General features: G+C 43.3%; 1 long non-coding RNA gene across 1 annotated transcript; it reads left to right on the top strand.

The window, feature by feature from the left end:
- The first annotated feature begins 1,066 nt into the window (after nucleotides 1–1,066).
- On the top strand, nucleotides 1,067–2,912 carry LOC117016114 (uncharacterized). The gene is made up of 3 exons (XR_004421831.1): nucleotides 1,067–1,211; nucleotides 1,534–1,635; nucleotides 2,776–2,912. It is a non-coding gene; the product is annotated as an uncharacterized LOC117016114 (long non-coding RNA).
- Nucleotides 2,913–13,356: the final 10,444 nt, after the last annotated feature.

Below are 13,356 nucleotides of genomic sequence, written 5' to 3'. Positions count from 1 at the left end.
CATCTTCCGGGGTTCCACTTCTCTGGACTTGCTTCTCTCCAGTGTGGGGTAAAGCCCTGCTGAGCACCTTCTGTACCCGGATGATAACACTGCTGCAGGAGCACAAGAGCTGATGTAGTTCTAGTAGAGGCCATTTGTCAAAGGTGACCAGTCCTCCCAAGGACCCACGAGGGGAAAATGAGGCCACAGAAGGGAAGGGACTGGCCCAGAATCAAACGGACAGAGAACACGAAAGTCCAGATATGTCAGCTCCTCCACCATATCCAGCAGCTGCCTTCTGCCCTGCTCTGCACTTAAAACGCCAATCGCTCTCTTCCTCCTGACCAATGAGCTATGCTGCAGGGCCTGTCACACACCCCTGGACAGGTGCAGAGGCTCAGACTCACCCTTCAAAGGGCACGGTCTAGACTATATTATATTCTCAGCTACTGGGCTCAAAAGCTAACCGAGGTCCTTTCATTCCATGCCCAAGTCACATACTCAAAACCAGGCTGGTCAGGGAGGTGTAAATAAGGGTTAACTCTTAACAGGGGACAGGTATATTTCTGTAAAGCCAGCCAGGCTGTCTTCAGCGTTGACAAAAGCAGGGATTCCTATTTTCAGGAGGCACGATATACAGTGCCTATTGGCCCCACAATTCCACGGTGCCGGCTCTCCAGCTGGGAAGGTTCCTCTGGCTGGACCAGCTGGGCAGCTACCCAAGGAACGTGTCTCTTGTACTTTTCAGATCTAAATGCCACCGTGCCCCCGCAGATCGAGAAGATGCTAATGTGTGCAGAGGTGGATCTGGCCGGTCTGCTTGGGACAGTGCTGGAGACAGTGACTGACTTGGACCTGCTGTCTTTGTTAGACATCACTTCCTCCCTCGATATCCTCGGTGGTGGTGGCCTTGGCAGTGTCCTGGGCAAGGGGAGTAGCAGCAAGTCCTCAAAGTCCCCACTGTCACTACTCTCGGAAGCCACTGGTGTCAGTAACCTGCTACCCCAGGGCCAAGGGATCCTGAACAGCATAACATCCAACGGTGGACAGGGCCCTGACGACAATGCTTCTGGTGGCTCCAGTCTCCTCCAGCCCCTGAGCGCCGTGGGCAACAAAGTCGGCGAGCTCGTAGAGTCCACCAAGGGCGTGCTGGAGAGTGTGGTGCCAGCTGGCACCACGGATGGGCTCTTAGGCGGGCTGGGAAATATTGATCTGAACGATCTCCTGATAGGGTAAGTGCTTCCTGACCCTAAGGTTTGGCATCAGAGAAAGCTGCTGCTGGGGAGCGCCAAAGTTCAACCGCCCACAATCGCATGCAAAGGGACCACCGTGTTTTCACAAAGCAGTATTCCAGCTCTGTGCTGAAACGCTGCCCTTTCGGGGGAAATGGGAACAAGACTTCTTGAGTTTAAAGAACTGGGCGGGTAAAGGGACTGGGGAGTCCAGGAGATGGATGGGTTGGGAGGTTGGTAATTGGCTGCTTCAGAGGCATTTCTCTGCTGCCCAGGCTGTTTCCTTGAGCCAGGACTGACCCTGGATGCTGTCACTTTGCAGATTAGAGGTTCAAAAAGCAACTGTGCAGAACATGAAGTTGACCATGACCGGTGATGGGATCCTCATCCAAGCCACGACTACCGCCTTCGTAGCTGGAAAAGGGTGAGCCTGTCTCCAAATCAGTCACCTGTGTGGGCCTGGACCAGGCCCTTAATATCCAGTGACCCGTGCCAGGCAGAGACAAGACAGAGTAAGGCAGGATGTGTCAGGATGGCCAAATTAGGCAGCAGGCACAGATGCCCTTCTCCTCCAGCCCAGAGGAACAGGCGGGACAATGACTCATCCACAAACTGTGTAAGCAAAGCCAGAAAGCCAGATTCCATGAAATATGCACATTATACACATGGCCCGTGGAGAGAAAAACCACACAGAATGCATCTTGTACTGTGGGCACTGGTGTTACGGGAAATGAACCTTCCCAATAATCTGGACCCTCCGAGGAGAATCAGCCCACTCTTTACAAACACTGTCCTGGGCAGTGGAGGGAGGCAGAGATGAGTAACTGCCCTCAGGAAGCCACAAATTTAAGCACGCATGCATGCACACGTTCATTCATCCACCTAACAGGTAGTTAGTGAAAACCACCCATGGCCGAGCTCCACCAGGGGCTTCCCTCAGACAGTCTGAACGCCCTGAAGCCTCCTGACAGCCTCCTCAGGAGAGCAGTCCTGTCTCAAGACTGAGAACTCAGATGAGACTAGCAAACCGGTTAGAAGCCTTACTCAGAGTCACACAGCTGAAATACGGCAGGAATAGGACTTGAATCCAGGCATTTTGCCTCCAGAGCCCATGTTTGTGACCAGTACAATCAGCAGCGTCACAAAGAGACTTTGTCCTCTGCAGAACATCCAACCTTAACAAGGCCATGCTCTGGCAAACGGGGGGTTTTCTTATGCTATCACACCCACAACAGACAGCTGGAGGTCCTGGGCACAAAGGTGAACCTGTAATGGGCATGTAGTTCTCGTCGACCTGGTGCCACCAACAAAAGACAACTTCCTCTGAAGCCTGGTCAGGAGAGTGAGTTTCCAATGTGTATGGAATTCCTCCCTCCCATGAGCCAGGCTCTGAATCCAACCAGGGCACCATCAACCTTGGGGCACGCTCACTGGAAAGCACCCCGCTTTCCCTCTCTCCAATAACCTGGACAGATACCTGAGGCTGACTCACAAAGTACCTATCGCACTGGCGAGCAACCTCTTGCAGCCAGGTCTGGTTTCACCTGTATCTTGCTCTCCACAGCCTGCTAGGAGCTGTACTCAGCATACTGGGATTTCAAGTGAATTCGGATGTGACTCTGAAAATTGGAATTTCCACAAACAACGCCCAATGCGTCAACCTCCAAGTCCAGGACAAGGACATCAGGGTCAAGGAAGTGAACCTCCTTTTGGTGAAGACGTACGTGAGACCATTCTTCTCGCTTTCTGCATCAGCTTGCCTGTGTGCCAGAATGTCCCCACTGGTACACAGGGATACCCTCCGAGATGAGCGCAGCCAACCCAGTGGTCTGAATGATCAAGAAACTGAGGCCCAGAGAGGGGTCTCTGCTTGGGAACGGCCCAGTGTGTTTCAGAACAGCCTTCCTTCGCCTGTCTGCATGCTGCTCGCTAAGCATACTTTTGTACTTTGTCCTAGGTTGTTGCATAAGCAATATGCATTCCCCAGGATCAAAATTCAAAAGATACAAAAACCCATAGAGTGAGTCTCCCTCCCACCCATGTACACCAGCTGGCTAATTATCCCTGGAAGCAACCAATGAATCTAGGCCCTTTGGTTAGCTTCCAGAGATCTTGTTTGCATATGCAACAAATTTTCGTGTACATATACGCACACATAAATAGGCAGATATTATATAGACATATCTGCACTCTGATGGTTTCACATAAAAAAATTGCTTGGAATTTGTTGCATCAGTATGTAAATAGCTGCTTCTTATTTTAAATCTGCCCAATACTGCATTATGAAGATGTAGTACAAGTTATTTAATAGTCGTTATCAAAGAATAGTATTTTGTCCAATTATTAACTTTTGTGCCCCACTTCAATTAGGAAGGTCCCAGACAAGTCTGATGACCAAAGTGCACGGTATCTGAAGGGTAAATTCCTCCGTGTGGGGTTGCTGGGTCAGATGCCTGCGTTAGTCATTTTCCCAGGTATCCTTGCATCTTCCTTAATGACTAAAACTAAAAGTGAAAGGCGTCAGGTGTTTATAAAATTTAAGCAGCAGGACATCACTGAAGCTGTATCATCAATGGATCGGTTATTGTCAATGTCTGGGCAAAATCCGGAAATGCAAGAATAACACGGCTCTCCACACGATTCTTCCCCAGGGTCACAGATGCTTTGCCTCTCTCTCTGCGTTTAGATGACATCGTTTCTGAAGTGTTGACGGTTGACATGAATGAGAATGTAAGTCACGGGATGGGCGGGGGCGGGGGTGCACCACCACAGAAGTCGACAAATCTTTGGGGGGAGGAGAGGAAGAAGCCCGTTCTTCAGATAGGGCCTGACGCTGGGAGAGACCTGGGAAGGAGACTTCAGCCTTCAGAAGTCCGGAAACTAGGGGAAGCAGCAGCCCCTCTGAGCCTAAAGACACCAGCAGCAGGATAGCAGAATGCCTCAGGCTGGCGGGAGGGAGGAGAGGAGTTCTGCTAAAATGAAGGCCGGGAAATAGGACGGGGAGAAGGGAAGGAGCACAGGGAAGGAGAAGAGGAGGTGGATGGGCCCGCTGCCATTTCCTCCGCAAAGCTAACTCGTGCTTAATTCACAGATAAAACAATCAAAATCATGTGACATTGATCTCAGTGATTTCAACGAATGCAAGAGCTGTGAGTACAAACACCGCGCCCTCGGGGGCTGCCCAGGTCAATGGAGGGAGATAGTTACGCCTCCTTTGGGACCTGTTGGGTGACACACAGAAGAGGATGGGGCTTGAGCTGCAACACCGTGCACCTCCGCGCACCCAACAAACTCCCCTCGCCACACTCAGGGCAGAAAATGTGCCAACTCACCTGCCTCTCCAAATCACTGTGACTCATTATGCAGGACCTCACAGGACAGAGCCCCTTAGGAGTTCGGTGGTAACTCCCAGTGCCAACTGTTTTACAAAGTGCACACGTGCGTGGAGCCTGAGCAAGGAGCAGTCCCAGGTCCTCTCACCAGGGAGGTGGAGAAGCAGAAATTCCCTCCAATGTCCCCAAACATATCCGGGAGACAGGGATGATAGGCCTTGGTGGGACAGCCGCCGTGAGGGCCAGAGCAGGAGATTGGTGACATCTCCCAAGTCCCAGAGTAGAAGAAACAGAGCCCTGGCCAGCAAGCCTTTTCCTACCCCTGGAGGCTTTGATTATTGAAAAACCATTAAAAGAATGGGATTTTTATTTAAATTTGTCACCAGGAAAATAGTAAATGATGAGGGTAGAAATAGGGAAGATATATGAGAGAGTAAAGCAGTTTAAAATCTCTATCACCCTTAGATGTTTTATTCATGATAAACATGCTTAATTAGTGTATCTGATGAGGAAAATTTCAACATCCTCCATGTTGGCTCAAACCTCAGAAGCTGTACATTCCCATTCGCATTTAACCCCCAAACGTCCCTGTATCTGTGGCCAGATCAATTACTAGACTGGAGAGTGTGATAAAATCAGCATTTGATTCAGTGTTGGTTTTCTACCTCCTGCTCTTACACTCCATAGGTCTGAGTGGCCTTGGACAGGTCACTTAGCCTCCATAGTCAGACTTCAAGTGAAGAGACTGGCTCAGAGGAATGCCAACTGTCTTTCAGCTGCAAGTGACACAAAGCACAATACAAACTGGTTTAAGCAGGTACAATAAAATTGTATGTACTGAACTCCAGAGATGGCGTTAGCTTCAGTACAGGCTTGATTTAAGGCCTAAATGATGACACCAGAATCCGTCTCTTGCCTCTACACTTCTGGGTGGGATCTATTTTGGCTCTACATGGAGGCCCCAATCACTAGGAGCTTAACCATCCCTTTCTTTCTGGAACTGCTCAAATGACAATCACCCAGGAATAACCCCTGGGGCTCCCATTGGCCTGACTTGGTCCATGTCCCCATCCTTGATGCAAGCGCTCTGGTCAGGGAGATGGAGTGCACCGGCTGGCTCGGTCTGTGCCTGCAGCCAGCTTATGTGCTTAAGAGTGTAATTAGTTGGCTTTTCCTGTAATCAGCCTCACGTGACCTCTGAAAATGATTCTCCATTCACTTGATCCAGAAAAATCCCTCAAAATCATACAAACCAAGAGTTTCAAATCTTCACGTTCACTTTGAGAACACTCATGAAACTGCCCTGGCCATCAAGGGTAGGCAGATCCGAAAAGCCACCAAGTATCTGAAGGATGTCACTTTACAGAAGCATTGTGTGCCATTCCGTCGTTACAAAGGTGGAGTTGTTGGGTGTGCCCAGGACAACCAGTAGCGCTGGACGCAGGGTTGGTGGCCAAAAAAGAGTGCTGATTTTTGCTGTATATATTTAAAAATGCAGAGAGTGATGCTGAACTTAAGGGTTTACATGTAGACTTTGGTCATTGAGCAGAGCCAGGTGAACAAAGCTCCCAGGAAGTGGCACAGAAGTTACAGAGCTCACGGGCAGATTAACGCATGATGAGCTCTCCTGCCACAGGGAGACGAGCCTCACTGAAACACAGCCGATTGTTCCTAAAGCAGAAGAGGGGGTTGCACAGAAGAAAAAGATACCCCAGAACAAACAGAAGAAACAAAAACTTATGGCCCAAGAGGAAATTTAGCATAAAATAAATGCTAACAAAGGTAAAACCAGAAAAAAAGAGTATAATTAGTTGTTTTATCTCCCCACAGAATGACCTTCAGGCAGCAAATTAAACCCAGCACACGTGATGCCAGAGAACTTTCAGGATGAAAGCACTCCGAAGCTTCTCTAAAAAATAATGAGCCAAGGACATCCTTATGATTAAGGAGCCAAGTAGAATAGTGCTCTGAACATGCCAGCTGTCCTTTGGAATTTCACCTTTACTTTGAATTAACAAGTGCAAGAAAAGCAAGAATAGAGACTTTTGGTAAGCATCTTCTGTAAGCATCTCTAAAGAGATGCATCTTCTATAAGCATCTCTTTAATAATGAACCTGTTTTCATGCAGCAAATGATTCAGTTGTCTTCAATTCCTACCAAGAGGAGTTTGGTCGTATGTTTATGACTAGCAAAAGCACTACATATTAGGGACATAAAAATTAATAATATGAAAGATGAGGCAACAAACCCAGGATTAATTTATCTAGTGCACTAAGGGACAATCATGACGATAATTAAGACTTCCCTTCCCATATCTCTGCCCTCCCCTCTCCAACTCCAAATGATTTCTTTTCCCAATGGCCCAACATGAAAATCACACAAGGGCTAGAATCCAATGTCTCCATCATCATATGTTAAACATCAAGAGGCACCGCCAAATGCTAAAAGCTGGATGGGCAGAGCAGGTCAGAGGCTGGTGGTACCATAAACAGGGCAGCCAAGGATCTAGGTTACAGCTCAGTGACCACAGGCCATGCCAAGTGGCTGTTAGAGGACAGCCAAGTCAAGCAGTCAGGAGACCTATAAATGCAGAGAGCCCCAAAAGAGGTTACAAGAGGGGTGGCTGAGAAACACACCTGTGATCTCTGTAACAGGCAGAGACCCTCTATTCTGTGCCGTGTCTGCATAACATGTCTGCTCTGGAAACAAAGCTCAGATTGTGGACACAAAGACCAGACAGGCCAAGCAGGGCCAGAAACTGGGCTTGCCTCATAGCAAGGGCCAGCACCCTACAAAATAAAGACCAAATCACACTATTGCTTTCAACTCTCTGTCCAAAACTTAGGTCTTGATTTCTTCCCAGGCCAGGACCTCCCATAATCAATCCCATCATAGTAAGTGGCAGTACAACGCAACCAGCTTTCCCACCAAGACACATGGGAGTTGTTCTTCACTCCTCCCTCTCTCACCAACGCATTGAGTCCTGTTGATTCTGCCTCAAGAAGACCTCTCCCATCTACCTGCTTCTCTCCATCACCATCCTAATCCAAGTCACCACCATCAGTTAGCAGGGCAACTGGCCTCCCTGCCTCTGCCTTTGCCACCTACACTCCCTATTTAAAAACCTTCCAACCAGTGGAGAGAACGTGGAGAAATCTGAACCCTCGTGCACTGCTGGTGGGAATGTAAAACTGGTTCAATTTCTGTGGAAAACAGGTTGACTGTTCTTCAGACAGTTAAACAGAATTTACATATGACCCAGTAATTCCACTCCTAGGTATATGCCCAAAACAACTGAAAGCAGGTGTTCAAACAAACCCTGTGCATGAGTGTTCACAGCAATGCTGTTCATAATAGCCAAAAGGTGTAAACATCTCAAATGTTCATCTATGGATGAATGGATAAACAAATGTGGTATATACATACAATAGAATAATATTCTTTAGCCATAAAAAGGAATGAAGTACTGATACGTGCTGCAATGTGGTTCCACCTCAAAAAGATTATGCTCAGTGAACAAAGCCAGACACAAAACATCGCATATTGTACAATTCATCTTACATGAAATACTCAAAATAGTTAAATCCATATAAACAGGATACAAAGTTGTGGTTGTCAGGAGAACAGAGAGTAGGTAAGGAGGAATAACTGCTTAATAGTTATAGGGTTTTATTTTAGAGTGATGGAAATGTTTTGGAACTAGGTAAAGGTGGTGGTGGCACAACATTCTGAATGTACTAAATGCCACTAAATTGTTCCCTTGACAATGGTTAATTTTATGTGAATTTCACCTCTTTTTAAAAAACAAAACCCCTTCCATCCAACCCACAGTAGCAACAAATATCCCCACCCCCAGATGTTGGTTTCTGATACCATTCTTCATAAAAGCAATCAGCGCTCCTTGGAGAAAGGGCTAATCCTAAGACTGGAGAGGAAATAGAAAAGATGGCCCTAGAGCTTCTTAATAGTTACTGAAAGTAAGAAAGTGCTCACATATACACACACCAAAAAAACCCTACAATGATGGAGGCATGTCAAAGGGATACAGGGCCAACTGAAAGAGCTGCCAAGGCTGAAACAATCTGACAAAAGAAGTCAAGTAGTACTGGATTATAACCCAAAGTATAAAATAAATATCCAGCAGTCTATATTGATATAAATAAATGGTTCAATAAATAAATAGGGGAAGAACAGACAAATCTCCCCTGCCGAAGAGTCCTAAATGGGTTGCATAGCTACTCTACCCTTATGGAGGTACAGCTTAACTCCCCACTCCTTAAGTGTCAACTGCACAGAGTGACTTCCCTCCAAAAAGCACAGTATGGAAATAGGAAAACAAAGAAGAGCAACTTTATAGTGAAGAAATATGACAGACTCTACCTCAAGCCAGGTGATCGGGGTTAACATGAACAGTGATCAAGCACATTAGTAGTATGTACCCTTATGATGTGAGGAGAATGGCACTTTACCTCTGTGGCCGTCCTCCTAGAAACACACAATCCCAGTCTACTACTGAGAAAAACATGTGACAGATCCCAACTGAGGCACACTCTACAAACTACTGACCAGTTCTCCTCAAAACTATCAAGGTCATCAAAAACAAGGAAAGTCAGGGGAGGCCAGTTAACTCAGTTGGTTAGAGCGTGATGCTGATAACACCAAGGTTGCCAGTTCGATCCCCATATGGGCCCCTGTGAGCTGCGTTCTCCTTAAAAACAACAACAACGACCCAAAAAAAAAAAAAAAAACAAGTCTGAGAAATGGTCACAACCAAGGGGAGACTAAGGAGACATGACAACTAAAGGTACTAAGTAAAAGAGGCTATACTTAAAAACTTAAATACTTAAGTAAAGAGGCTATACTTAAATTAGACAAAATAAACTTTAAAATAAAAATTGTTACAAAAAGAAAACAAAACAAAACAGAAACAGACTCATAGATACAGACAACAAACTAATCGTTACCAGATGGGAGGGGGAATAGAGGGTTGGGTGGAAAAGGTGAAGTGTATTAAGAAGTACAAATTGATAGTTACAAAATAGTCACAGGGATGTAAAGTACAGCATAAGGAATATAGTCAATAATATTGTAATAGCTATGCATAGTGCCAAGTGGGAACTAGACTAATTGGGGGGATCACTTCATAAATTAATGTCTAACCACTATGCTGTACCCCTGAAACTAATACATAATAATGAATGTCAATTGTAATTGAAAAAAATGTTACAAGACACAAAGGACATTATATAAAAATAAAGCGGCAATCTACATCAAAATGATATAACAATTATAAACATATATGTACCTAACAATAGAGCCCCAACATTGATGGAGCGAACTCTGACAGAATTGAAGGGAGAAATAGTTCAACAATAATAGCTGGAGACTACAACACTCCACTTTCAGTAGTGGAAAGAACAATTAGACAAAAGATAAACAAGAAAATAGAAGATATGGACAACACTATAAAACAACTAAATATAGCAAACATATATAGAACGTTCTACCACCAACAGCAGAATAACACACTCTTCTCAAGTGCATGTGGAACGTTCTCTAGGATAGACCATATGTCAGATGACAAAACAATTTTCAATCATTTAAAAAGATTTAAATCATACAAGGTACCTTCCACTGACCACAGTGGAATGAAATTTGAAATCTGTAACAGAAAAAAATTTAGAAAATACAAATATATGTAGAAATTAAACAATAAACTCTTGAGCACTGGGTCAAAGAAATCAGAAGGAAAAATTAGAGAATACTTTGATGTGAATGAAAACAAAAATACAACATACCAAAACATAAGGGATACAGTAAAAACAGTGCGCAGGGGAAATTTATAGCTACAAACGCCTACATTAAAAAAGAAGAAAGAAATCTCAAAGATGAAATCTCAAGAGAAATTTTTAAATATTTGAACTTAATAAATATACTACTGATCAAAATTTTGGGGATGCAGCAAAAGCATCCTTAGAAGGAAATTTATGGTATTACATGAATTTATTAGGACAGATGAAAGACGCAGAATCAATAATCTAAGCTTCCATCTTAGGAAACTAGAAAAAGAAGAGCAAATTAGTCCAAAGTAATCCAAATTTTTTTTTCTCTTCCAAAATGAAAAGAATAAAAATTAGCGCAGAAATCAATAAAAAATAAAAACAGGAAACTAATAAAGAAAAATAATGAAACCAAAAGCTTGAAAAGATCAAAACCATTTAAAAGATCAATAACACTAATAAGCCTCTAGGCAGGCTAAGAAAAAAAGAGAGAAGGGGGCTGGCCCGATGGCTCCAGCGTTGGAGCTCCGTGCTCCTAACTCCAAAGGCTGCTGGTTCAATTCCCACATGGGCCAGTAGGCTCTCAACCACAAGTTTACCAGTTCAACTCCTCGAGTCCTGCAAGGGATGGTGAGCTCCGCCCCCTGCAACTAAGATTGAACATGGCACCTTGAGCTGAGCTGCCTCCCACATGGCTCAGTTGGTTGGAGTGCGTCCTCTCAACCACAAGGTTGCCAGTTCGACTCCCGCATGGGATGGTGGGCTGCCCTAGTAACGGCAACTGGACCTGGAGCTGAGCTGCGCCCTCCACAACTAAGACTGAAAGGACAACAACTTGACTTGTAATAAAGTCCTGGAAGTACACACTGTTCCCCAATAAAGTCCTGTTCACCTTCCCCAATAAAATCTTTAAAAAAAAAAAAAAAAAGAGAGAAGGTATAAGTTACTAATATCAAAAATAAACAGAGATACCACTACAGAGCCTATGAACATCAAAATAATAATAAATGAATATTATGAACAACTCTACGACCACAAATTTAATAGCCTAGATGAAAGGGACTAATTCCTTGAAAGACACAGTTTGTCAAAACTCACACAAGAAATACACAATTTGGATAGGCCTGTGTCTATTAAAGAAATTGAATCAATCAGTAATTAATAACCTTCCAAAACCAAAAGCAGCAGGCCCAACATCGTACTGGAAGCCCTATCAAATAAAACAAGAGAAGTGAGTAAAAGGTACAGAAATTGAGAAGAAATAAAACTGTATTTGTTCACAGATGACATGATTGTCTATGTAGAAAATCTGACAGAACTGACCAAAAAAACAACAACCCAGACATAATAAGTAATTATAGCAAGATTGCAGAATACAAAGCTAATATGTAAAAGTGAATTGCTTTCCTACATACCACCAATTAACTACGGGAATTTCAAATTACAAACAAATTTACATTAGCACCCCCAAAAAGGAATACTTAGGTATAAATCTAACAAAATATATACAAGATCTATAGGGTGAAAACTACAAAATTCACAGGAAGGAAATCAAAGAACTAAATAAATGGTGAGAGAGTCCAAGTTCACTGCATAGGAAGACTCAATATTGTCAACATATTGACAGTTCAACATATTGTCAGTTCTCCCCAACCTGATCTACAGAGTTAACAAAATCCCAACATTATCCCAGCAAGTTATTTTGTGAATACTGACAAATTGATTCTAAAGTTTACATGGAAACACATAGGACCTAGAATAGCCGACACGTACTGAAGGAGAACAAACACTGACACTAGTCAACATCTAAACTTACTTTAAGGCTACAATCATCAAGAAAGTGTAGTATTGGCAAAAAAAAAAAAAAAAAAAAATAGACAAACAGATGAATGGAACAGAACAGAGAGCCCCAAAATAGATCCACATAAATACAATCAACTGATCTTTGACAAAGAATCAAAGGCAATACAATGGGAAAAGATTATCTTTTCAACAAACGGTGCTGGAACAACTGCATATCCACATGCCAAAAAAAAATGAATCTAGAAACAGACCTTACACTCATCACAAAATTTAACTCAAAATGGATTGAATAGCTAAATATAAAACGTAAGGCTATAAAAATCCTAGAAGATAGCATAAGAGAAAAATCTAGATGATTTTGGCAATGATTTTTGAGGTAAAATACCAAAGGCACAATCCAAGAAAAAAAACCATTGGTAAGTTGAACTTCTTTAAAACCTTTGGCTCTTTGAAAGATGCAGTTAAGAGAATGAGAAGACAAGCTACAGTCTTTCAAATATTTTGAAAATATTTGCAAAACACTTATCTCATAAAGGACTGGTATTCAAAATACACAAAGAACTCTTAAAATCCAACAATAAGAAAATTAACAATCTGATTAAAAAGTGAACAAAAGATCAAAACAGACACCTCACCAAAGACACATAGACGACAAATAAATATATGAAAGTCAGCATTAGGAACTGTAAATAAAACAACGAGATACCACTAAACACCTATTAGAACGGCTAAATTCCAGAACACTGAAAAGACCGAATGCTGACGAGGATGTGGAGCGATAGGAACTCTTACTCACTGACGGTGGAAATGCAAAATGGTACAGCCACCTTGGAGAACAGTTTGGCAGTTTCTTCCAAAACTAAATATACTCTTACCATGATTCAACAATCATGTTCCTTGATATTTACCCAAATAAGTTGTAAACTTATGTTCACACAAATACTCATACACAGATGTTTACAGCAGCTTTACCCATAACTGCCCAAACTGGAAGCAACAAAGATGTCTTTCGTTAAGTGAATGGATAAATACATTCAGCTATTATGGTACATCCATACAATGGAATATTCAGCACTAAAAAGAAATGAGCTACAAAGCCATGAAGACATGGAGGAACTTTAAATGCATATTACTAAGTGGAAGAAGCCATTTTGAAAAAGCCTCATAATGTGTGATTCCAACTCTATGACATTCTGAAAAAGGTAAAAATATAAAGACAGTAAAAAATTC

The sequence above is a fragment of the Rhinolophus ferrumequinum genome, chromosome 23 (genome assembly GCF_004115265.2).
Source record: "Rhinolophus ferrumequinum isolate MPI-CBG mRhiFer1 chromosome 23, mRhiFer1_v1.p, whole genome shotgun sequence".
Lineage (NCBI taxonomy): Eukaryota > Metazoa > Chordata > Mammalia > Chiroptera > Rhinolophidae > Rhinolophus > Rhinolophus ferrumequinum.
The sequence above is the reverse complement of the archived record's forward strand: the minus strand, read 5'-3'. Positions and strand labels throughout refer to the sequence as shown.